General features: G+C 47.0%; 1 protein-coding gene and 1 pseudogene across 2 annotated transcripts in view; both read right to left on the bottom strand.

Annotated features, from left to right (window-relative positions):
• LOC139268432 (volume-regulated anion channel subunit LRRC8D-like) overlaps positions 1-25,746 on the bottom strand; it is a 96,671-nt gene that overhangs the window by 36,802 nt on the left and 34,123 nt on the right. The window lies entirely within an intron of this gene.
• Positions 9,158-9,336, bottom strand: LOC139269865 (U2 spliceosomal RNA; annotated as a pseudogene).

Raw genomic sequence — 25,746 nt, 5'->3', positions numbered from 1 at the left:
AAAGTGGGGGTGCCAGGCTGCCCGTTGGTGGCCCGGCCGAGCTCGGGGGCAGTATTTTGCCGGTCGATCGGCAAGTCGGCCGGCAAATATTTCTCCATTGAGGCCGTGGCAATGGGCTCTCCCCTTCAAGGTCCGCCACGCTGCCGGGCCGCACTCAGTGCGGAGATGGTGCACCGGCAGAAAAACCTGCCGGAGGCACCGTGCGACGGGGGATTGACGGATGCAGCTGAAAATCGCTGGCAAGTATTTATTTTTTTTGCTTTAATTTGGCGGTGCATCTACTTGGGCGGGATGGGGTCCAGGCTGAAAAATCCCCCGACCTGAATTTAGGTCGGGTTGGCCTGCTGACCCCAAAGCGGCAGCCATTCGATTTTTAGGAATGGCCGCTGCAAACGGGCCTCTTTGAGACCCTGAATTCCGGCCCCTATGGCTTCCCAACTGAATTCATCCTAAACCGAGAGGGTGCCAGCAATTAAAATTAGACGGCACATGACAACAAGGCACACGACAACTGGTGTTTCAGTCAGGCCTTCGTGTGTGTATACTGGAAAGGGGGCTGAAAGAAAGGGACATGTAAAAAGTGTGCACCCTTTAAACCACCCTTCCCAAAACACAACTTAAAAATAGGGAATGCTGGACTCGGTCCGTCAGGCATCATCTGTTGAGAGAGGAAGGTAAGGTTAACGTTTCAGGTCGACGACCTCTTGCCGGAACCACTCCTCAGTCTGCCCCCGGAGATGGAGATAGAAAAGTCGAGGAAGGAAAAGAGTCGGAGATGGACCACATGAAGGTGAGGGGTGAACTTTCGAAGAAAAGGTCAATGAAATTCTCCAGCTCAAGGGAAAACCAGGGAGCGCCACCTATGTACTATGTACCACGATCATCTATGTACTGGAAGAGTTCAGCGACTGGGGTAAAGAATGCTTACCGTATTTACAAATAGGCAGTCATAATTAGGAACCAAATAGAAACAGAAAATGCTGGAAACAGTCAGCATGTGTGGAGAGAGAAACACGAGACAGTCTATCTCGGACTCTTCCTTTACTATGCTCGGCTTCTCTATCATCAGCTCTGAAGAAAGTTCATCAACTTGAAACATTGGGCCCAAGTTTAGGGTGGAGATGCTCCTATTTTTTTGGAGCAACTAGTATAGAATGGAGTATCTTAGAAATCGCAATTCTCAGCATTTAGTTTGCTCCAGTTCTAGTGAGTTAGTTTAGTTTCCTTTTAGTTCAGTTTTTTTTTCCAAAAGGGGGCGTTACCAGCCACTTACGCCTGTTTTGCAAGTTCAGGCACCGAAAAGTTATTCCAAGCCAACTTAGAACGGAGTAAATGTCCACTTTTGTCCGCTCAGAAAAACCTTGTGTACACTTTAGAATTAGGCGCAGGTAAGCCAGAGATGGTGGGGGGGGGGCGGGGGGGGAAAGAGAAGAGAAGTTAGGGGATTTTCCAAAGCATTAAACACTTCACTTTTAAAAATAAAGAAACATCAATGATAAATAAATCAATAAAAAATAAAAAAAATCATTCAATAAATCAATAAATAAAAAGTTCCTACCTCAACTACCCGTTCAGGAGCACCGGGAGCCCAGCCAGGGCTAGGGGCTGCGTGCTTCGGGCCCCTCCCACACAGCCAGCAGCACACGCACACAGAATCTGGGGGCCAGGAGCTACTGCACACGTGCGCAGCTGCCGGCACTCTTTGACCCAGGGCTGTAGCTCCGCCCCCCCCCCCCCCCCCCGCTGTTGTGCTGCATCGCGCTGACTGCTGAACAGGCCTGCTGCACTCGGAGAATTGCGAGGTAAGTTTTTGGCATGTTTTTCGTTCCACAAAATAGGCGGGCCTCTCCGAGGATGTGCCGTTCTAGCGGATATCGGAAACCTGGGCCCATTAACTCTACCTTCTTCTCTCCACAGATGCTGCCTGACCGGCTGAGTGTTTCCAGCACTCTGTTTCATATTTCCAGTATCCGCAGTATTTTGCCATGGCTAGGACCCATGCAGGTTCCCATAACACCACCTTTTATTGGAAAGAAGCGAGTAGAGTTAAAGGAAAGCTTGTTCAATGAGAGAACAGATTTAGCCAGGCAGAGGAGGGTGATGCTGGATGAAAACTGATGGGGCCACTGCTCAAGGAATAAGCGAAGGGCCCACCGGCAGTCCTAGTGGGGAGGGCGGTATAGAGGGACTGGATGTTCTTGGTAAAAAAAAGTGACGTTTAAGGCCTGGAAAGTGGAATTTGTTGAAGTGGTGGAGGGCATCAGAAGAGTCGCAGATGTAGGCGGGTAGGGACTGAACAAGGGGAGAAAAAATTGGAGTTGAAATAAAAGGAAAGAAATTGTGAGGCAGGAGCATGCTGAAACAATAGGTCACGAGTAGACTCATGACTAAAGTCAGAGCATCTGGAGTCAGGGGACATTGTCAAGTAGCAGAATGGATAGCATGCTGGTTACAAAACACAAAACAGAGACTTATGATCCAGAAATTGGCCGCCTTAGTGCCTCCGGGGGCGCTAACCACTTACGGACTTGGCGCAGTGAGATGAACGACTCCCGCTAAATTCGGCGGGAGATTTGCAGACGCAATAGGACGTTGCGCCCCGGACCCGAACTTTGGTTCTGCCCCCTACGGCATCGCTGGGAGAAAACACCGGCAGTGCACGAGGTGTTGGTCGGGTGGCCTGGCGTTTGAGGGCGGAACGTAAAGACGAGGCAAGTGAAAAACTTTCTACAATGGTGTCGTGTCAATTTTTTTCCAATCCATCAGCCTGGCACTTTGCTGCAGTGCATGGAGCTGATTGGGCCGGATCGGGGCCGCCGCCGGGGACCAGGTATGACCTTGCTGATGTTGAAGACCTTGCAGAGCCTACAGCGATGAGGGAGCGAAGTAGCCTTCCAATCCGGCAGCACTGCACAGCCCGTGGGGCAGCGCTGCACACCTACCGCCCCACCCATGTCCCGTTGTAATCCAGGAAGGAAGTGGAAGCGGAGCGCACGATTAGCAAACCCCAAATTAGCCTGGCGCTACCTTTTTCAACTTTTTAAAAGTTAGCACCCAAACAGGGCGCTCCCAGATTTTTCCCCCTAGGGGTTAAAGGTAACTACTCAAACTGATGGAAGGTCGGAAGTGGTGCTCCACAGGGACCGGTGCTGGGACCATTGCTGTTCACCATTTATACAACTGATTTGGACTCGGGAATCGGAAGTACAATATCAAAATTGGTGGACAATACCAAATGGGAAGGCGGGGGGGGGGATAGAGTTAATCATGAGGAAGGCTGCGACAAAATACAAGAGGATGTTATCAAACTTGCAGAATGGGCGTGTAAATTTACAGTTAAAGAGATCAAGGGGAATGGAGAGAAAGCAGGAATGGGGTACTGAAGTTGCATGATCAGCCATGATCATATTGAATGGTGGTGCAGGCTCGAAGGGCCGAATGGCCTGCTCCTGCACCTATTTTCTATGTTTCTATGTTCCTAAATTAATTTCAACGTAGATAAGCGAGGTGGCGCATTCCTCTGGAGGAATAAGGAGGCCATCTACTTCTTGGAATATAAGGCCGGAATTTCCAGGGGGTCAGCGGGTGGAATCGGTGGCAGGTCGGGACCCCACTGTCAACCTGCCACCACGCAACTTTCCCAATGTCAGTTCTGTTGGCGCTGAGCAAACCCAACACGCAGCGGCGGGGGACCCAATGAACCCATTATGACCTTGTTTAGACATCATTACAACATTTTAGCTTATCTTTTGACTTTATGTGCTTGCTCACGTGGTCCTCGCTGCTCGGGGATCACATCTGTTAAGCTGAGGCGGGAGTTGAATGGCCATTGAATCAGCTGATTACTTGACAGCTTGAAATGTGCTATAAAAGCTCCCACCTCACAGCTGTTCACTTTGCAAGCTGTTCCTTACTCCATTTGGAACCCAGATTGACCTTTATGAAGGTTGCAAGTATTTGGAACAAATTCCTTATCCAGTGTCACCTCATTGAAACAACCTCTCTCAGCATTGACAGATGACTTCCATCAGCTCAACTTCACCTGCTCTCTATTCCATCAACATGGGTGCCCTTTATACTCACTCACGTTGGTCCTCAGAATCCCACCACGGCCCTCAGAATACCACCATGATCAGCACCAACACCACCAATCTTCTCCTCAATTAACTGATGCAGCACAGGACAGAGGGCATCAGCATCCGACCATATTGCTGCTCGGGAGGCCAGGCATGGCCTCACCATGGCCAGATTTACTTCACCTGAGGCTGTACACCCTGGCTGCCACTAGATGTGCCAGGTTGGCACCACACCACACCAACACCAGTAAGGATGTACAGGAGTAGGGAAGGGAAGGCAGCGTGATGGGGATGTGATGAGAGGCAGAGCAGGACAAGGGCGAATGTGGCTTTGTACTAACGTTTTGTGACCTACTGAGGTCTCTCTAGACCTCGATCGCGATCGCTCTCTGGACCTTGATCGCGATCGCTCTCTGGACCTCGATCGCTCTCTGTCGTACTCCTGCACCTATTTCCTATGTTTCTATAGCGAGGGGATTTGAGTACAGGGGCAGGGAGGTGTTGCTACAGTTGTACAGGGCCTTGCTGAGGCTACACCTGGAGTATTGTGTTCAGTTTTGGTCTCCTAACTTGGGGAAGGGCATTCTTGCTATTGAGGGAGTGCAGCGAAGGTTCACCAGACTGATTCCCGGGATGGCGGGACTGACATATCAAGAAAGACTGGATCAAATGGGCTTGTGTTCACTGGAGTTCAGAAGAATGAGAGGGGATCTCATAGAAATGTTTAAAATTCTGACGGGTTTAGACAGGTTAGATGCAGGAAGAATGTTCCCAATGTTGGGGAAGTCCAGAACCAGGGGTCACAGTCTAAGGATAAGGGGTAAGCCATTTAGGACCGAGATGAGGAGAAACTTCTTCACCCAGAGAGTGGTGAACCTATGGAATTCTCTACCACAAAGTTGTTGAGGCCAATTCACTAAATATATTCAAAAAGGAGTTAGATGTGGTCCTTACTACTAGGGGGATCAAGGGGTATGGCGAGAAAGCAGGAATGGGGTACTGAAGTTGCATGTTCAGCCATGAACTCATTGAATGGCGGTGCAGGCTCGAAGGGCCGAATGGCCTACTCCTGCACCTATTTTCTATGTTTCTATGGAAATGTTTGCAGCACTGCACCCAGGCCCTTCTGAACACATCCCTGCTTGTGCCCTCTGCAGTGTGCAACCCGGCTGTATTGATCTCCTGGGGAGGTCTCTTCTGCCCATAGGGAGGGAAGAGGACCTGCTTGCTTGCTGTGATTCCCTCCATAAGCATATGGAGGGAGTCATGGGAGAGCCTGGGTGCAGCCCTCTGCCTTTGTGCAGTCATTGTCAGTGTTTGCAGCAGCTCAATGCTGTAGAACACTGACAGCACAACTGTCAAAAGTAAATTTGGACATGGTCCCTTTAAGGAAACAGGCTGATGACGCGTCACCAGACGATTCCTCTAATTGGCCTGGAAATGCAGTGGGCGGACTTAACAAGCTGAATCAACGTAAATTCATTTTACAGATCAGGATGGAGCCAGCAATGGGGTCGGGACCCACCAGCGACATTGCTCGCCACGGACCCGCCAAGCTTAGTAAAATCCCGGCCAATGAATCTATATGGGGAAGAAGCTCAAAGGGATCTGGGGGTACAGATTCAAAAATCACTAAAAGTAGCGAACCGCGCTAACAACCCATAAAAATGCAAACAAAGCACTGGGGTTAATTTCTAGAGGAATAGAATTTAAAAGCAAAGACATTACGTTAAACTTGTATAGAACTTTGGTTATACCACACTTGGTGTATACTGTGCATAGTTCTGGACTCCATAATATAAAAAGGATATTGAGGCACTAGAGAAGGTGCAAACGTTTTACAAGGATGATACCAGAACTGGGGCTCTTTTCTCTAGAACAGGGAAGGCCAAGAGGTGACCTGCTAGATGTCTTTAAGATTACATAAGAAATAGAAGCAGGAGTAGGACAATGGGCCTCTCAAGTCTGTTTATGAAAGGGTTTGATCGAGTAGATGTGGGGGAGTCCAACACTAGGGGCACAAAAAATAATAAATCCATTAAGAAATTCAGGAGAATTTAATCAGAGAGTGGTTAGAATGTGGAACTTGTTACCACATGGAGTGGTGGAGGCAAATATCATAGATGCCTTTGAGGAGAAGTTAGATAAATACATGAGGGAGAAAGGGATAGAAGGATATGTTGATAGGGTGGGATGAAGCAAAGTGGGAGGAGGCTCGTGGGGAGCAGAGTTGGCCCGACTGGTCTGTTGGAGCTGTAAATGCCATGTAATAGTGCACAGACAGCCCTGTTAGTGGACTTGGAGGGAAGAGTTAAAAACGGGCTGTGAGGGATTGGAGGACATTGAAGTTGGAGACCATGGTGGGAAGATCTCCAGAGATGACTGACGTCAGTGACTGTCCGGAGATGCTGGCTTGGTGTTGTGATCTGGAATGTTGACCCTGCCTTCCTCGATGCTGCCTGAACTGCGGAGTAGTTCGCAGTATTTATTCTTTTCATTTCAGATTTCCAGCATCTGCAATATTTTGCTTTCCAAAATGCATGTAGATTGAGTTTGGAAATGCTTCCATGCCGTTAAAAGTTAATGGACTCAATTCATGTGATGGCCTTCCTTCTAAATAAAGTCAAATATTTGGTTTCAATATAACAGGGAACAAAAAAAAAGGATGGCGTTCTGAAGATATTGGATACACGCGCGATAATAGAACATCTTTGTTAGTACAAACGGCAGGAAGAGAGAGAGAGGGCAGCGAGTTATTGACAAAACAAGCCCGGCCCCACTTCCCCATCAATATCTCCTCCAAACAACATTTAACTTTCTACAAATGAAAGTGGAAAATGCTGTAAAAACCCAATGGCAGACCTGTAAAGAGATGGTAAACATTTTTGCTGTTGAACCTTCATTGACATCCAAAACATTAATATGTCTAAAAAGGCCTGCTGTGTATTTGCAGCATTACATTTTTCTTTAATTTGTTTCTATCTTTTGAATTTTCTTTATTAATTTTAGCTTTTAATATGGATTTTGTTTTAATACTATCTTTTTATTGGGGTGGCCGGGGGGGGGGGGGGGGGGAGGAAATTAATTCTGAGCAATGTTCCCGCAAAACCGTACAGCAACGCAGAAGTCTGGAGTTTCTGCGCGGGCTGCTCACCAGCTTTTCAATGGAAATAACCGCACATGCGAAAAATTGGAATGAGTCCGCAGCCAATTAAAGGGACCGTGCATGGAAAGAGAGAAGGTACATCGGTTGTGAGCAATTTAATTTGCATTATTGGTAGAGACGGCAATATAAGAGGCGAGACTTGCGTGACCTAGTTTATTTTTTAATGGAGCAGTGATTGAAGATGTGTTCTTGTCCGATTTATAAAAAAGACCTTGTGACATGTTTCAATGCTCTTCAGTGTTGGGTGTCGACAAACGTCACTGCCGTCCCACTAGAATTCAAGTGGTTAAAATAAATCAATGCTGTGAAAAAAATGTACCATAAAAAAGGCAGCTTAATAAAATATTGTCACACTTAAATATATCGCCATCAGCCAAATTTTTGGTGGTGAATTTTTCTATGCACATATGGGCAAAAGTTGTTAGCATGAGGAAGTGGGGCACTTTCCCCTTCCAGGCACACGCTAATTTCATCGATTTTTGTTAGGGCACGTACAGAATAGTTTTAGATGGTATTAGAAACCCACCTCCGCCACCCCCCCGCCCCCGCCCCCGCCCCCCACCCCCGACCATTTACTAATGTGTCAGCTGTGGTTGTGGGTTCAAGAGCCACTGCAGAGGCTTAGCACAAAAGAATCTAGGCTGACAATCCAGCGGACCAGGGGTCACAGTCTAAGGATAAGGGGTAAGCCATTTAGGACCGAGATGAGGAGAAACTTCTTCACTCAGAGAGTTGTGAACCTGTGGAATTCTCTACTGCAGAAAGTTGTGGAGGCCAGTTCGTTAGATATATTCAAAAAGGAGTTAGATGTGGCCCATACGGTTAAAGGGATCAAGGGGTATGGAGAGAAAGCAGGAATGGGGTACTGAAGTTGTATGTTCAGCCATGATCATATTGAATGGTAGTGCAGGCTCAAAGAGTCGAATGGCCTACTTCTGCACCTATTTTCTATGTTTCTATGCTGCACTGTTGAAGGTGCCGCCTTTCAGATGAAACGATACACCGAGTCCCCTTCTGCCCTCTCAGGTGGATGTCAAAGATCCCATGGCACTATTTCAAAGAAGAGCATGGGAGTTCTCCCTGGTGTCCTGGCCAATATTTACTCTTCAATCAACATCAGAAAAACAGATCATCTGGTCATTATTACATTGCTGTTTATGGGAGCTTGCTGTGCGTACATTAGCTGCCGCGTTTCCCACATTACAACATCAAAAGTACTTCATTAACTGTTAAGTGCTTTGGGACGTCCTGAGGTCATGAAAGGCGTTACAGAAATGCAAGTCTTTCTTTTGTTCTAATGTGCTAAGTTCTATTTCCCACAACACCCGCTATTGTGGACCGAGTGAGACAGCCCATTCGGTGCCGATGAGGAGTACATTTTTTGCTGGACAGAGTTGAAACTAGCCAAATACATTTCACAAATGACCTTTATAACTAGCTTAGAAGAGAAACTTTCATTCTATCAAATTAAACTTGCAGTCAAACCCAGATATGAAAAGGTAAAACACTGCACCATAACTCCGATTGCTTGACAAAGGTGAGTCATAAATCTTGTGACACCTTTCCATACAAACAGTGGAAAAGATTCTGTTGCAAGGGTGTGTTGCAGCCTATTCGATTGTTCCCCCACCTTGTTCCCTACAAACAGGATTGTTTACAATGTCACAGTAAAGACAGTCTTTTCAACAAGCCCTTACTTGGTTTCAGAACCTCTGACTGTGTACTGAACAGCTCCTTCAGATCCAGTGCAGGCCTGGTCTGTTTAACATGGACGGGCTCTGCCAATGACTCCACAAGTGCATCCAGTGAGGAGCGGAGTCATTTTTTTAAAAATCCAATTTCGTTCCAGATCAACTTTAACGCCAAAGATCACTTTGCGCCAATGTGTTTGATCTTAGGCCAAAAGGCCGAGAGGCGAAGTTGCACCGTTCCTGGAAATATTGCAATACCAGGTCGGTGCATGGAGTGGACGGGGCATGCCCCTGATCCAGCTCCCTGTCCAAAAATCAATTCAATATCATGTCCCCATAGGGGATATTAAACTGATAAGAACAGATACTACACTTGATCTTAGCCAAAAGGCCGAGAAGCGATGAGCTGAGTCATACAAAAGTAGAAGATCACGGGTTCAACCCCCAGTCTATGCTTGGCCATCTTAGCCCATGTAGTGGTAGAGATGCTGCAATTCGTCTCAGTGAGCCTAGGTTTGGGAACTGGGGAAAAATTCAATGACTCCACATTCCCAGTGAGGAACTTAGGTTGGAGAATCCGGGCAATGATATTGCAGGCCCATCTCTGATTTATACTCTTTTTTGAATTAAGCAATGTAATTTAACTCAACCAAGTGAGAATTTAATGCATAAAAGAATGGAATTATCTGATGATCCAAACTGAAGAAGTTTGAATGAAGAGAAGTAGACTGGAATATGTAGGGGTCAGACAGAGGAGGAAGAATTCTAGAGTACATATCGTAGATTCAAGTCCTCACTCTTTCAATACAATTCCATTTCCACATGTCAGCCAGTGGCTCAGTTGGTAGCACCCTTGCCTCGGTGTCTGAAGGTTGTGGGTTCAAGGCCCACTCCAGAGACTTGAGCACAAAAATCTAGGCCGACACTCCAGTGCAGTACTGAGGGAGTACAGCACTGGCAGAGGTGCAGTCTTTCAGATAAGAAGTTAAACTGAGGCCCCGACTGCTCTCTCAGGTGGACACTGAAATAGTGCCATAGGATGTTCTAAGAACAGCAGGGGAGTTATCCCCGGTATCCTGGCCAATATTTATCCCTCAATCAACAGAGCAAAAACAGATTATCTGGTCATTATCACATTGATGTATGTGGGAGCTTGCCGAGCGTAAATTGGCTGCCACGTTTCCCACATTACTACACTGCAAAAAAAGTACTTGATTGGCTGTAAAGCGCTTTGGGAAAAGCGCTATATAAATGCAAGTCTTTCTTCCTCCCACTTGAGCCAATTTTGGATCCAACTTACCACTTTTCCTTGGATCGCATGGGCTTTTACTTTCGTGACCAGTCTGCCATGTGGCACCTTATTACAAGCCTTGCTAAAATCCATATACACTACATCAAACGCACCACCCTCATCGACCTTCCTTGTTAGCTCCTCAAAAAATTCAATCACGTTAGTCAGACACGACCTTCCCTTAACAAATCCATGCTGACTCTCCTTGATTAATCCATGTCTTTCTAAATGTAGATTTGTCTTGACCCTCAGAATTTTTTCCAATAATTTTCCGACCGCCGAGGTTAGGCTGACTGGCCTGTTATTACTCAGTTTATCCCTTTCTCCCTTTTTAAACAAAGGTACCATGTTAGCAATCCTCCGGCACCACACCTGTAGCCAGAGAGGATTGGAAAATGATCAGAGCCTCTGCTATTTCCTCTCTTGCTTCCCTTAACAGCCTGGGATACAATTCATCCAGGCCTGGGGATTTATCCACTTTCAAAGTGGATCCCTTAATACTTCCTCTCTCACTATGTTTATTTTATCTAATATTCCACACTCCTCCTCCCCGATTGCAATATCTGCATCGTCCCTCTCTTTTGTGAAAACAGGCGCAAAGTATACAATAAGAACCATACCCACATCTTCCACCTTCACACACAGATTACCCTCATGGTCTCCAATAGTCTCTACTCTTTCTTTGGTTATCCTCTTGCTCTTAATGTATTTACAAAACATCTTTGGGTTTTCCTCGATTCTACTTGCCAAAATGTTTTCATGCACTCTCTTTGCTTTCCTAATTTCCTTTTTCATTTCACCCCTGCACTTTCTACACTCCTCTCGGGTTTTTGCTGTGTTGGCGAGTCACTAGAATTATTCCGCTGCTTAAACATGTTACATTTCCATAGTGCATAAAAAAAACAATGAGGCCTTTATTTATTTTTCTACTGCTAGATGCCTTGAAGAATTCACTGACATCAACATTACTGAGAGTTGTGCTGAGCTATTAAAACACGGTGCAATTTTTTAAGAAACGAAGCTATGCAAATGATGTGTTGATGCTTTTTATAGGGCTGTAGCTGAAGGGGTGCAGGGATAAATGTGACCAGGGACAAAAGGCTCGGACTGCAGATCCCATGTTGGTGTGCAGGGATCTGGGACTTGAGTGCTTCACGAACAGCCTGGATCTTTAAAAAGTACAAAGTGCATCAAAGTATTGAACACTTGCCAAAGTCTTGCAGATTGCATTTGCCACAGCACAGCTCCAGCAAGTTTAACTTCGCTTCCCAGAATTATAAGAACAAAGCTGCACGTTATCAGTAACCCAATCACACACTTGCTATCAGTCACTTTAACTGATTAAATTCTGTTTTGTACAAGAACAGCATATTCAGCATGACAGAAAATCTGTATATGAATTGGCCTCAATGGCTTCCAAAAGAATCAAAAATCCTGCAAAACACAATTCAAATCGCAAATCGTGCTCAAATCAAAATATTCATACATCAAAGTGAGGACTTAACTCCACAATATTAAAACGCTGTTTGCATTGCTTGGTGATCAGAGAGTTTGAGTGTAATGCTGAGACAGACAGATGGAAATTCTTTTCCCCTCCTCCTCAAGTCCCCATGCCGAGCACCAGTGACTTCAAACAGAGAGGAGAACAGGGCAGGGTAAATGACAGGCAGCCAATCCGATAGCGCCCATTTTAAAGTCCTCGCCAAAGCTGAAAGTTCGGCAAGCATCAATACTTTCCCTTTCCCACTCACTTCCAGACTTTGACAGAATACCTTGTAAACATCCTGCCTTCCTTAGCCAGTTTGGTTGAGATTTTGAATTTGCTGCAAGAGGATTCTACAGGGGAAAATGTTCTTACCTTATTTTTATATAAAAGAAGTCATTCAAATAAATACAAGAAATTAATCAGAATGAAGCAGTAGTCACTGGATAAACTAATGACTCAGCTATCATAACTATTGCAGGCCATGAATGATACATGTTTAGTAACCTCTGTCCCTGAACAAGAAGCCAATTGACCAAAGTCCAAGCTACTCCTAAAACAGAGCCATTATTGAACCAGTTCGGATCTCTGAATTTCTCTTCCATTTTTGCAGATTAATTCTTGCACTTCAAGTGAACTTGCTTGAGGACTGTATTTTTAACCATTCTAAAGCCTTATCGCGCTATTGGCCAAGAGCAACGACTATGACATTTGCCGCATTTCACAATTACAATTACTTTTAGATTTTAGAAGAGCTGGATTTCAGCTCTAGTTTCTCAATCTTAAAACTACTGCAGCATATGGAGGCCGTGTGAAGTCATGAAATGCAAGGTTCAGTTCTGACATAGACAGACAATCAAGGTTCAAGAGGAGGCTTTGTTTACCAAGCCTCTTCACAGTAGGGTGCAATAAGTTTTAATCCACTAAGTAAGTTTTTTTTAAAAATGGATCCGGAAGCTTCAATCCAACAGAAGAAGGGCTTTGGTCAGCCATCCAGCAGGGCCTCAACAAATTTACAAGGGGCCTCAGCTATAATCAGCAAGTACAACTGCAGCTTTAGCGGCTAGAATTGCCCCTCCCGATAAGACCTCTGACCTCCACAAAGCAGCGGCCACGGGGCGGCACGGAATGGTCGGCGACTCTCCGTGGAGGGGCCGCCATTTTAGGAACTGCCCTACCTCAGGATTGGAGCGGTGTCCGGGACCGCTCCGCCCGTTTTCCCACCGCAGCGTGCAAGCGCCGACCCTTTTCCAACTGGTGGGGACGCCCTCGCAAAATTGCCCCGTGGGAACGGCCCCGCAGCTGGCTGGTGCCCCCGACAGCTTTTGCTGTCGGTGAGCTCTTTGTGAAATGGCGGCACAGCCACCCTTTAAAGGAGAAGGCACACTGCCGCAATGTTATTTTTTTTGTCGGCCGACTGCCAGATCGACCTGACAATTATGCTCCCGGGTTAGGCCGGGCCACCAACAAACAGCCTAGCACCCCCCCCCCCTCTTGGGTGCCAGGCCACTGGCCTGGCCGAAACCCTCCCTGGTGGCCCAATGGCCCTAACTAAAATAACTGCAGAGTTCGCAGCGACTCTCCCCTTTAAGGATGGCTGTGCTGGGACCCCAACTATTTACAATCTACATTAACGACTTGGAAGAAGGGACTGAGTGTAATGTAGCCAAGTTTGCTGATGATACAAAGATGGGAGGAAAAGCAATGTTTGAGGAGGACATTAAAATTTTGCAAAAGGACATAGACAGGCTAAGTGAGTGGGCAAAAATTTGGCAGATGGAGTATAATGTTGGAAAGTGTGAGGTCATGCACTTTGGCAGAAAAAATATCAAAAAGCATGTTATTATTTAAATGGAGAAAGATTGCAAAGTGCTGCAGTACAGCGGGACCTGGGGGTACTTGTGCATGAAACACAAAAGGATAGTACGCAGGTACAGCAAGTGATCAGGAAGACCAATGGTATCTTGGCCTTTATTGCAATGGGGATGGAAGCAGGGAAGTCTTGGTGCAGCTGCGCAAGATGTTGGTGAGGCCACACCTGGAATACTGCGTGCAGTTTTGGTTTCCATATTTATGAAAGAATATACTTGCTTTGGAGGCAGTTGAGAGAAGGTTCACTAGGTCGATTCCGGTGATGAGGGGGTTGACTTATGAGGAAAGGTTGAGTAGGTTGGGCTTCTACTCATTGGAATTCAGAAAAATGAGAGGTGATCTTATCGAAACGTATAAGATTATGAGGGGGCTTGACAAAGTGGATGCAGAGAGGATGTTTCCACTGATGGAGGAGACTAGAACTAGAGGGCATGATCTTAGAATAAGGGGCCGCCCATTTAGAACTGAGATGAGGAGAAATTTCTTCTCTCTGAGGGTTGTGAATCTGTGGAATTTGCTGCCTCAGAGAGCTGTGGAAGCTGGGACATTAAATAAATTTAAGACAGAAATAGACAGTTTCTTAAACGATAAGGGGATAAGAGGTTATGGGGAGAGGGCGGAGAAGTGGAGCTGAGTCCATGATCAGATCAGCCATAATCTCATTGAATGGCGGAGCAGGCTCGAGGGGCCTTATGGCCTACTCCTGCTCCTATTTCTTATGTTCTTATGTTAACTGAGGGGAAAGAGACGTTGTGACGCGATACGGCACGTCTGTGTTGTGCTGACTTCATCAGCGCGGCGCTGGTGATTGATCGGGGCGGCAGTCCTGCTGCGAGGTCGCTTCCGTCCAGCACTCGACCAGAACATTGCACCATGGAGAAGAAAAAAAAAAGTGCCCAATTTCTCCGGTATCTCTGCCCCATGGATTTCTAAAAACCGTAGGTGCGCCCCGTTTCTGGTGGAGGGCAATTTCTACCCCTTACTTAATGTAGTAAAACATCCCAGGGCACCTCACGGGACGTTATCAGACAAAATTTCACAGAAGGAGATATGAAGACAGGTGGCCAAAAGCTTGGTCAAATAGGTAAGTTTTAATAAGTGTCTTAAAAAGGAGAGGTAGACAGGCGCAAGTTAGTTTAGAATTAAAAATAATTCAGGACTTGCAGATTTGCTGAAAAGCAATTTTGTTTTGAAGGTGGGGAAAAAAACTTTAAAAAGTGCAAAATTGTTGAATCAAACCATTGCAGTATGGGAATTATGCTTGTTTGAACATGGTCAAAGTATTAGAGGCTCAACCTTTTTAAATAGTGGGGCTGAAATTGCCCCTTTCTGTAAGAGCCGTGACCGCCTCAAAGAGGCAGCCATGGGTCGGTAAAGACTGGAGTCACTGACATTTAGGAAATTGCCCTCCATTTGTTTTTCAGCGGTGATTGTTACCACGCTGCCCATGTTGTCGTCCCGTCAGGCACGCGCCGATCCTCCCAGCGACTGGCGGCGACCCCTTTCCGCCTCCCCAGGGGTAACTGCCCCACGGGAGTGGATCGGCCGCCGCTTGGCGCTCCTGACAGCTTTCCCTGGCGGGAAGCTGTGTGTGGCTGGGCGTCGCTTCCGCACTTAAAGGGGAGGGCGCGCTGCTGCGGCAGCCATTTTATTTTAATTGTCGGCCTGACCGTGGCGTCCACGGGTTCAGCCGGGCCTCCAACAGGCAGTCCGACACCCCCTCTTGGGTACCGGGCCGCTGGTCCGGCCGAAACCCTCCCTGATGGCCCAGTGGGCCAAACTAAACTAACTGCAGAGCTCGCAGCGGCCCTCCCCTTTAACTGAAGGGGTGGGACGTTGTGACGCGTCAGGGTGGCGCTGATGACCCCGGGCGATGTCCGCTCCACTCCAAGGGCAGTTCTGCCCCGCAGCCACCCCAAACACCGCCCCGGCCGGAAAAAAAAAAATCAAAGAGCATCGATTGGGGTGGAGAAAAATCTTCAAGATCGGTGAGTGCGCCCCCTTTCGGTTGGAGGGCAATTTCGGCCCCAGTATGTTTGGATATTATGCTTATGGAAAACAATGATATTGTACATACACAACGTGGAAATAAAGCAACTGAAAACTTAGTGCCGCTCATCTGATTGAATGCTGGCTGGGGCTGATCAACAAACTCCCTTATTCAGGAATCTGACGTCACTTAGTCTCGTGGGAAGGTGGATCAGTCTCCAGAAGGGCAAGAAAGGTCGGGGTTGTAGGAGGATTTAACAAGAAGTGGCCAGTAGAAAGAGACCTGGGAGCATGTCGCCTACCTCGTGGGTAGAGAGGGTGAAAGTTCTTTCATAGTCGAAGGACAGAACAATGGAGAAAGGTTAGTGGAATACAGCCATAAAAATAAACAACAGTAAGGTTAGAGACAATGTTGAAAAGAGGCACCATGTAATGGGGCAGATGACGTGCGGCCGAGGCAGACAGCAGGAATAACTGGACACGTTCCCAGTTTAAAAGTAGAGAATATCTAGAATTCTTTCCTTTCCTCTGCCCTTTTCCCTGCTACTTTGTTCTCCCTTGTCCCCCGAAGGCATGGCCTTTAGTAGCATACAGTTTCACAGGTGTCAGCCATCCTCCACCAGCTGCCAATTGCTGTCTTTATAAAATACATGAGCCTCAAGAGTGTATGCTGCTAGGCTTTTTGAGCACTGGAGACACCCAGTCAGATGTCCACACACATGCACTTACAGCAGAATTTGCAGGATGGTGGATACTGGCTGATTTTTGTCTCTAAATCAGGGACACTAAGCCAACCTTAACACATAAGAACATAAGAAATAGGAGCAGGAGTAGGCCCCTCGAGCCTGCTCCGCCATTCAATACGATCATGGCTGATCTGATCTTGGGTTCAGCTCCACTTCCCTGCCTACTCCCCATAACCCTTCACTCCCTGATCGCTCAAAAATCTATCTTATTTCCATCTTAAATATATTCAATGACCCAGCCTCCATAGCTCTCTGGGGCAGAAAATTCCACAGATTTACAACCCTCAGAGAGAAGAAATTTCTCCTTATCTCAGTTCTAAGTGGGCAGCCCCTTATTCTTAAACTATGCCCTCTAGTTCTAGATTCCCTTCTGCTGTAAGATGAAGCCTAGAAGGCCTATACATGCTTATTTAGATATTTTGCGTATTGAAAAGGACAAGTATACCAGCTTGCGTTTCCCACAGGCTAAGAAGCTCTTGATGAGATCTAGCAGCTACTGGGCCCTCCCAATAGCCAGACAAATGGGCTGCGCAAGGCAAGTCCTTGATTAGCAAGCTATCAATCTCCCACAATAGCTAGACTAAAAAGAATACCTTTCGCAGAGCACTCAGTCGCTGCCCTGCTCTTGTAGCCACAGGGTTGATATTTAAAGTTATTTAAAGGTGTACCTTAAAGAAAAATACATTGTACTAAAATGTTAAAAGGAGATATCATTGTGTTTCTCAGTCACCCCTTCATTAATAGGCTTTGGACTTTAAAATTGCAGCGTGGATAGGACAGAGGCTTTGTTTCGAACCTGCCCTGGTGTGATAAGGCATTCTATTTCTGTGGTGTGGTGACTGGGGGCAGTGCTGTCCATTGAACTTCAGATGGCTGCGCTTTGGTGATTACCAAATTTGGTTATTCAGTTCGAGATATCAAGCAGCCTCAAATAAAACAGGTTTACAAAAGAGTTGGGACAGGGAATGAGGGGAAAAGAGTTTTAATAAAAGGTTAGTCATAGTATGACATAGATGGAAAAATAAACAAACACAGGCCAACAGAACACTCCCAAGATGGATGGATGCAACTGGGGCTAGATTTTCACCCCATTTATAGTCAACAGGTAGAAACTCCAGCTCTAATAAAGACTGTCAAAGTCTTCTTAATGTTCAACTTCCTATCTTGATTATATTGAAATTCACTTTCAATAAAGGTTATCTAAACTCATCTAAACAGTTTACCGTTTATTTAGACAATGTGTGTAAACAAAGACAGCACAGAATTGATCAGGGACAGATTATATCATTGTCCTGCGGAATACTAAGGATTGTAAAATGCCCGAGGTCGGTATCGTTTGCATACCAATGCTCTGGTGGAAAGTAGAGGACTGCTTCAGAAGGCTGTTTACGTTGTGGGTTGCAATGTTCAAGCCTTTGCTGGAGATAACCCGTGTGAGACACAGTTGTATAGAACTGCTACTTTCAGACAGACATAACAGAACATGCTCACTGCTTAAACCAGAACAGCTGTGTACCCTTCATCCCACACAACAGAAAAAAAAATTGCGTGCTGCACAAAACATTCTCCCAGCAACCACAATGTCAAAAAGCAAGATCTAAATGATCCCTGCAGGTACATGGGCAGAAACATTATTTATTGCTGTTGCTTTGAAAGGACATAGCCGTGACATCATTACATGCTGTGACATCTCAACAAACATAAGATTCATTTACCACAGATTTCTCATGGCCAAAATCTAGCTTGGAGGAACGGTGGGGTGATGGTGGGGCGTGGAGGAAGTGCAGGTGATGCAGTGGGTTAAATACTAACCAGTCACCTCTGAACAGGATTGAAATCTAGATGAAAGTCCTCTCCAACTGCTGGTTATAAAAAGGTCCCACGTGAAATGAATGGGCCACAGCACAAAACTGCTTCTAAGGCACCACGCATGGCAATATCTCTCCGAGATGGTGCGCTTTTGAGGTTGGGACAGATCAATGAATGCTTTACTTTGCATCAAGTAATGCTATGCCTGATGCAGACATCAGCTGCCTTATCTAGGCTGCCTTAAGAGTCAACTATGATTCAGCTGGTAGCACACTCGCCTCCGAGTCAGAAAGTTGTGGGTTCAAGTCTCACTCTCGAGACTCGAGCACAAAAACATAGGCTGACACTCCAGTGCACTGCTGAGGGAGTGCTGCACTATCAGAGATGCCACCTGTCGGATCAGACATTAAACCGAGGCCTCGCCTGCTCTCAGATGGACGTAAAAGATCCCATGGCACTTTTTCAAAGAAAAACAGGTGGGCGTAAAATATTGCATGGCACTATTAAAGGATGAGCTGGATGTGTTCCCAGTGTGCTGGCCAATATTCTTCCCGAAACAAAATCAAAATTACAGATTGACTGGTAATTCATCTGATTTTATGGGACTTTACTGTATGCAAGCTGACTGCCACATTTGCCTACATGACAATGCACTTGAAAAACAATTCATTGGAAATGAAGCATTTTGGGACATCCTGAGGATGTGATAAAGCAAATAGAAATAAATGTGTTTTTTTCCCCCTCTTGAAGGCTTTGAATCCAGAGACTGCAGTCGTCCAAGTGTCTGTGTGCATGAGCCTGACACAATAAACCATAGTGGCCAGCATAACCAAGCTTGGTCCTATTCCCCATCCAACAAGTACACCTGTGCACTTCTAGTAGGAGTCACTGGATACCAATCAGAGGCAAGAACTCTGGTCAAATTAACCTTTCTCTAGTCCAGAGTCACAAAGACAAATTATACCACCCCGGTGCCAATCCCAACTCAGTTTCATATGGCACACAATGCTTATTTAGCTTTAATAAACTGTTCAATAAAGAAATTCAATGGGCAAAAAAATTTGGTTGGGTGCTACGGGTGCTGTTTTGGGTCACACTTCTGGTGCAGCCTGCGACAGATGCTATCTCCGAGGGAGTTAACTTCGGCACTGGGAGCGTGCGCCAGAAGCATGTAGAGTAGGCAGATCATGACATCAATCAACGTGCAAACGCTGAATTGGTGCCAGCGCTGTGATTTCATCCTCAACGCTGGGTTAACCTTGCACAGGTGAACTTGCATTCAAGCAGCTGCAAGACCCCCGACCAGCACTATTTAAAAAGATCACTTACTTACAGGTTAGTTGCTGATTAATTTCTACTGGCTCTGTGCAAGTTTGTGCAAGTGTTTGGAGATTTGCAGAGTTGTTTAAAGTTGTTGAGGTGACAGCGAATGCTGCTGCAAGTGGAGAAGGCCGTGGCTCAGACTTCAAGGGTTCTGGTCGGGCCACGTGCTCTCAGTCATGGACACTCTCGTCGTCATTCCCCCATGGCCTACAGCATGACAGGGAGATGGAGCAGAGGCAGCGAAGAAGAGGACAAGCTGCTCACAGAGTGAGGAGGTGGAGGGGGAGAAAGGCTCCCAGCAGGAGGCCTTACCCACCTAGGGTCTTCCGAGAGCAATTCTCATACCTCAACCTGAGCCAGGAGCAATGCGTGAGGTGTCTGCGCTTTATAGAAACATAGAAATTTACAGCGCAGAAGGCGGCCATTCCGGTCGATCGTGTCCGCGCCGGCCGATAAAGAGCCACACGGCCCCCGGTCAGCAGCCCCAAAGGCCACATACAAACCGATGAACAATGACGGAAAGGCAAAGAGCACCCAGCCCAACCAATCCGCCTCACCACAACTGCGACACCCCTTATACTGAAACATTCTACACTCCACCCCAACCGGAGCCATGTGATCTCCTGGGAGAGGCAAAAAACCAGATGAAAACCCAGAGCAATTTAAGGAGGAAAAAATCTGGGAAAATTCCTCTCAGACTCATCCAGGTGATCGAAACTAGTCCAGGAGATCACCCTGGCCTTATTCGATTCCCTACAGTACTTACCATCTGCTCCGTCCAACCAAAGGTCATCCAGTCTAATCCCAATTACCAGCTCTAGGTCCGTAACCCTGCAGCTTACTGCACTTTAAGTGCTGATCCAACCATCTCTTAAAAGTGCTGAGGTTTTCTTCATCCACCACTCTTCCAGGCAGCGAGTTCCAGATCCCCACAACCCTCTGCGTAAAGAAGCTCCCCCTCAAATCCCCTCTAAACCTTCCACCAATCACCTTAAAACTATGCCCCCTCGTAATAGACCCTTCCACCAATGGAAATAGACCCTTACTGACACTATGTCCAGGCCCCTCAATATTTTGTACACCTCAATGAGGTCTCCTCTCAACCTCCTCTGTTCCAATGAGAACAAACCCAGCCTATCCAATCTGTCCTCATAACTAAGATTCTGCATTCCAGGCAGCATCCTAATAAATCTTCTCTGCACCCTCTCTAGTGCAATCACGTCCTTCCTATAATACGGCGGCCAGAACTGCATGCAGTACTCCAGCTGTGGCCTAACCAAAGTATTATATAATTTAAGCACAACTAGCCCTGCTCTTATATTCTATGCCTCGGCCAATAAAGGCAAGCATTCCGTATGCCTTCTTAACCAATGAAGGAGAAGCACAAACAACTCTGCTACCTCTTGCAACCAGACCTGCAGCCTCACTCCAGGGCAAGGACAGCATTGCCAGTGGCTGTGGCCCTGAATTTCTTCGCGTCAGGATCCTTCCAGGCTGGAGCAGGCGGCGTCTGTAACATCTCGCAGTTCACTGTCCACTGCTGCATAAGCGAGGTGACAAACGCTCTTTATGCCAGAAGAGGGGACTTTGATCAGAGAGAAGCAAGCGGAGAGTGCATGTGGCTTTGCCAGGATAGTGGGCTTCCTCATGGTGCAGGGCACCAGCGACTGCACGCTTGTGACTTTACGGGCACTACATGTAAATGCTGAGATGTCCCGCAACCACAAAGGTTATCACTCGCTCAATGTGCAGTTGGTGTGCGACCATGCTCAGCACATCAGGATGGTGAATGCCCGGTATCCTGACAGCCATCTGGATGCTTTTATCCTGCGCCAGTCCACTGTGCCCTCAGTCTTTGAGCCACCAAGACAAGCCAGAGGGTGGCGACTGTGCGAGAAGGGCTATCCCTTGACCACCATGACTCCGCTCCACAACCCAACCACACGTCGGCAGCGTGCGTACAATGAGAGCTATACTGCCACACGGAATCTGACACAGTCCTTAAACAACGCTTCCGCTGACTAGCCCACTCAGGAGGTTTGTCGTGTGCTTATCAACCTCACCATCATAGCGGCACAGCCCTTGCCACCTGCGGGCAGCTGAGGAGGAGGAGGAGGAGGAGGAGGAGGAGGAGGGAAAAGGCAACCCGGACAATCCCTTTCTGCCTGGGCTGTCCATGTTTGACTCATCCAACTGCAGTATGAGTGAACACAACCCCAAATCCTCATTCACCAACTGTTGCACACCTAACCTTCCCTCCATTACTGACCATCACTGCGTCCTCGTGGACACATTGCTGAAATAAAAACCACCACAAAAAAAATATTCCAACTTTATCTGTAAATTCATCCAATATTACATAACAAAGTCAACTAATCGCCCTCGTGCATTCCCTTAGTGCCTGTCTTCCGTGTGTCTTTGCCTGACCGAGTGCTCCTATGCAGTGCTATCCCAGTGGCTGCAGCATGGCTGGTGGAAGGCTGCTAACTTGCAGTGAGGGAGATTTCAGATGGCCTTGGAGGACGACCTCGAGGAGCTCTGGGCCTAGAAGGCCCGGCTTCGGACTGCAGCATCTCGGCATGGGTGGCACTTGTCTGGGCTGGCTGTCTGACAGGCAACAGCAAGGGCACTGGCAGAGTGGCAGTGCTGATTGGATGAATGCTGTCATCCCGAGAGAGAAGACAACAGATTCTTGCTTAATGGAGACACTGCCACTCCCCGGGGCGGCATCTCAGCATCCCTAGCCATTTGTTGGAGGACAGATTGCTGGACTGTTGAGGCACCCGACAAGCCCCTTTCCACACTGGTAAACACAGCCACAATGGCAGCAGTCTAAGTCTGCATGAAACATAGAAAATAGGTGCAGGAGTAAGCCATTCGGCCCTTAGAGCCTACACCACCATTCAATAAGATCATGGCTGATCATTCACCTCAGTACCCCTTTCCTGCTTTCTCTCCATACCCCTTGATCCCTTTAGTCATAAGGGCCATATCCAACTCCCTCTTGAATATATCTAACGAACTGACATCAACAACTCTCTGCGGAAGAGAATTCCACAGGTTAACAACTCTCTGAGTGAAGAAGTTTCTCCTCATCTCAGTCCTGAATGGCTTACCCCTTATCCTTAGACTATGTCCCCTGGTTCTAGACTCCACCAACATCGGGAACATTCTTCCTGCATCTAACTTGTCCAGTCCGTCAGAATTTTATATGTTTCTATGAGATCCCCTCTAAACTCCAGTGAATACAGGTCCAGTCGATCCAGTCTCTCCTCTACGTCAGTCCTGCCATCCCAGGAATCAGTCTGGTGAACCTTTGCTGTACTCCCTCAATAGCAAGAACGTCTTTCCTCAGATTAGGAGACCAAAACTGAACACAATACTCAAGGTGTGGTCTCACCAAGGCCCTGTACAACTGCAGCAAGACCTCCCTGCTCCTATACTCAACACTATACTATATGAGAACTATACTATACTATATGAGTACAGTCTGAGCTTTCACTGCAGCACACAGACATTGGATGGCTTTGGATTGTGCTCCAATGGAAGACGAGACACAAGTCATCAGCTGCTGCGTGATGGTTGGGTCCACATGTGTGCTAATGGATCTGCCCACCCCTTCCATGCTGGAAATCCTGGGCTCCAAGCTCTGCGCAAAGCCCTGTGTAAGGTTGGTGCCAGACTCCTCCATGCTCCTGGATATTGCACTCAGGGTTTCTGGCAGTCCTGCCAATGCACCAAGTATTTCATTGTGTATACCCATCAGCGTTCTTCTGTAGGCCGCCCCAGCCAAGTCCTCATCTGAGCTCTCTGCTGCAGAACTAGTGTGTGACCTCGCCCTCCGAGGAGCTGGTACCTGCACTACCCTCCCCCACTGCCCTGTCTGCAGCCTGCTCGTGCCCATCCCGGCTCCAAGCTACCCTCTAAGCTCTGCACAGGGCCAGTATCCGAGCTGGTGGCTGCGACTGTCTTCATCATTACTGTCCTCTCCCTCTTGCACTACTCGCTGGGCAGACTTGATTTCTTGGGGGTCTGAAATGAGAAAGGTACCAGGGTAGGGTTGTGGTGAGGGGAACGAGGGGGGATAAGCAAGAGGTGTATGCTTACACCATGTGCAGCTTGTAAATCAGAAGAGATTGTGGGATGAGGGGGAAGTGGGACGTATGTGGATACCGGCATCTTATTTTTTTCAGCCCTGCCACTGGCCACAGGCTCAACGATGCCCTCTGCCAAGAATGGCCTGCACCAGTGTCCCCCTTATGGGGGAGGTTATGCAAGCGTGCCTGTCCCCAACTGGTTAGGTCCTGTTGGTGTTGGGTGTAAGCCACCTTCTCCTGCAAGTGAAAGGGAAGCGTGTCAGTGAGTGTGGTGCAATGTGTTTGAATGATGTGGCGGTCATGGTTGAATAGCTGACTGTGTGTGCAAATTGTGAGGCTTGCAACAGTGGTAAGTGTGCGAGGGTGAGATGAAGCTATGAATGAGAGATATGAGTCACGTTTGGTAGAGATTGTTGGTAGGCGAGTGATGGGGGTGTGATGCATTGAGCAGTGTGTAAGGCTAGTGGTGCAGATGGTGGGATACGGCATTTGAAGATGAATTCACTGATCTGGACCACTCGTTGGAGGTCATTAGTGGTTATCTGCTCCCACTGCACTGTGCACGATTGCCTGGAGGGCCTCCTGGCTCCATGTGAAAAGAGGACCCATCTCCTCCTTTCGACCTCCTGTGTTGCATCCCAGAACTTGGTGCTGCTCTCTTCCCTGTTGTGCCATCATTAATTGTTCTTCACTCTATTCTCTAGCCAGTTCAATGATCTGCTGCAGGCAGAGTGTATCTCCCCTTTGAGAGGTGCAGACTGCCTTTTAGTAGTGAAGGCTAGCTTTAAGTGGTGCTAGCCTCGCACGAACTTGTGCCCCCTGCTGAGCATTCAGCCACTCAGCAGCGTGTTCAGCACTGAGCTGAACGCTATAATCAATGAAACAAGCAGGCAGTAGGTGTTTTCACACGCTGCCTGCGTTCCTCCGAATGGGCGCAGGTTCGGGGGAAAACCAATTCCTAGGCTAATAACTTCACCGTGTAATTTGGGGCAGGCTTTAAAGTTTTGAAATAGAAGCTTCAAGTTACTGTTGGGAGGGGGGGGGGGAGGGGCGGTTCCTGTAAAGTTAAAATGGACAACAATTGAGCTGCACTGTTAAAAATTTAAAATAAGTATCAGAAAACCAAACAAACAAATGTGAAAATTCCCACTATACTGTCGTTGTTAAATAAACTACACAAGAAATTCTGAAGTGAGGCCATAATCTTCCTTCAGCATGGCCTTTGGATTTATACTCAGCAGAATGCCATGGTTAATCTTCTCTCAGGTTATTGCTTTGAGGAGTGTGCTGTTCATGGCTGCAGATGTACAGGGTACATCTACAATTATAAACGCTGTATAAATGCATGCCTCAGTACATTTAATTTAGACGTTCATTGTTCTCACCAATTAAAGTACTAGAGTGTACTGTAATAAAGGTGGTGACTTTATGTAGATAAGATTCAAAAGGAAGAATCCTGAATCAAACCTGCAATTTGATCAATTAAAAACAGGTCTCAATGCATTACGGGACTGTCATCTATGCAACAGCATTTTATACACGGGTCCAATAATTGTAACAAATTAACAACATTGCTGCTATAATGTATAGAAATGACAAGTGTTTGTCGTATGTTCCACTTGACCAAGTCGTGCGCAAGAGTAATTCAACTTTATTTTAACCCTTTAGCACTTTCCCACCGAAACAAGATAGCATTCATTTAAAGAATTAAGCAAGTTAATTAACATCAGCTCCAAAAAGAGAGGCAGAATTGTTGAGACACATTTCCTATAAGTTTGCAGGCAGTCATTTACTGAAATGGAGAAGGCAATAATACAGCACAGCACACAAGTCTTTTTCAAGTTTAATAGCTGAAACTTTGGTGTCCTATTTGTCGGAGTTCCGACCCCGTGTGTTCTCCATCACCAAGACCGTCTGCTTTCACCTCTAACATCGCCAGTTCCCGCCCCGGTCTTAGCTCAGGTTGAAACCCTCATCCGTGTCTTTGTTACCTCTAGACTCCATTATTCCAACGCTCTTCTGGCCGGCCTCACACCGTGCACCCTCCGGAAACATCAGTTCATCCAAAACTTTGCTGCCTGCGTCCTAACTCGCACCCAGTCTCGTTCATCCATCACCCCTGAGCTCCCTGACCTACATTGGTTTCCAGTCCGGCAACACCTCAATTTTAAAATTCTCATCCAGTTTTCAAATCCCTCCATGG

The sequence above is a fragment of the Pristiophorus japonicus genome, chromosome 8, assembly GCF_044704955.1.
Source record: "Pristiophorus japonicus isolate sPriJap1 chromosome 8, sPriJap1.hap1, whole genome shotgun sequence".
Classification (NCBI taxonomy): domain Eukaryota; kingdom Metazoa; phylum Chordata; class Chondrichthyes; family Pristiophoridae; genus Pristiophorus; species Pristiophorus japonicus.
Note: the sequence above shows the minus strand (reverse complement) of the source record. Positions and strands in the feature narration are given on the sequence as shown.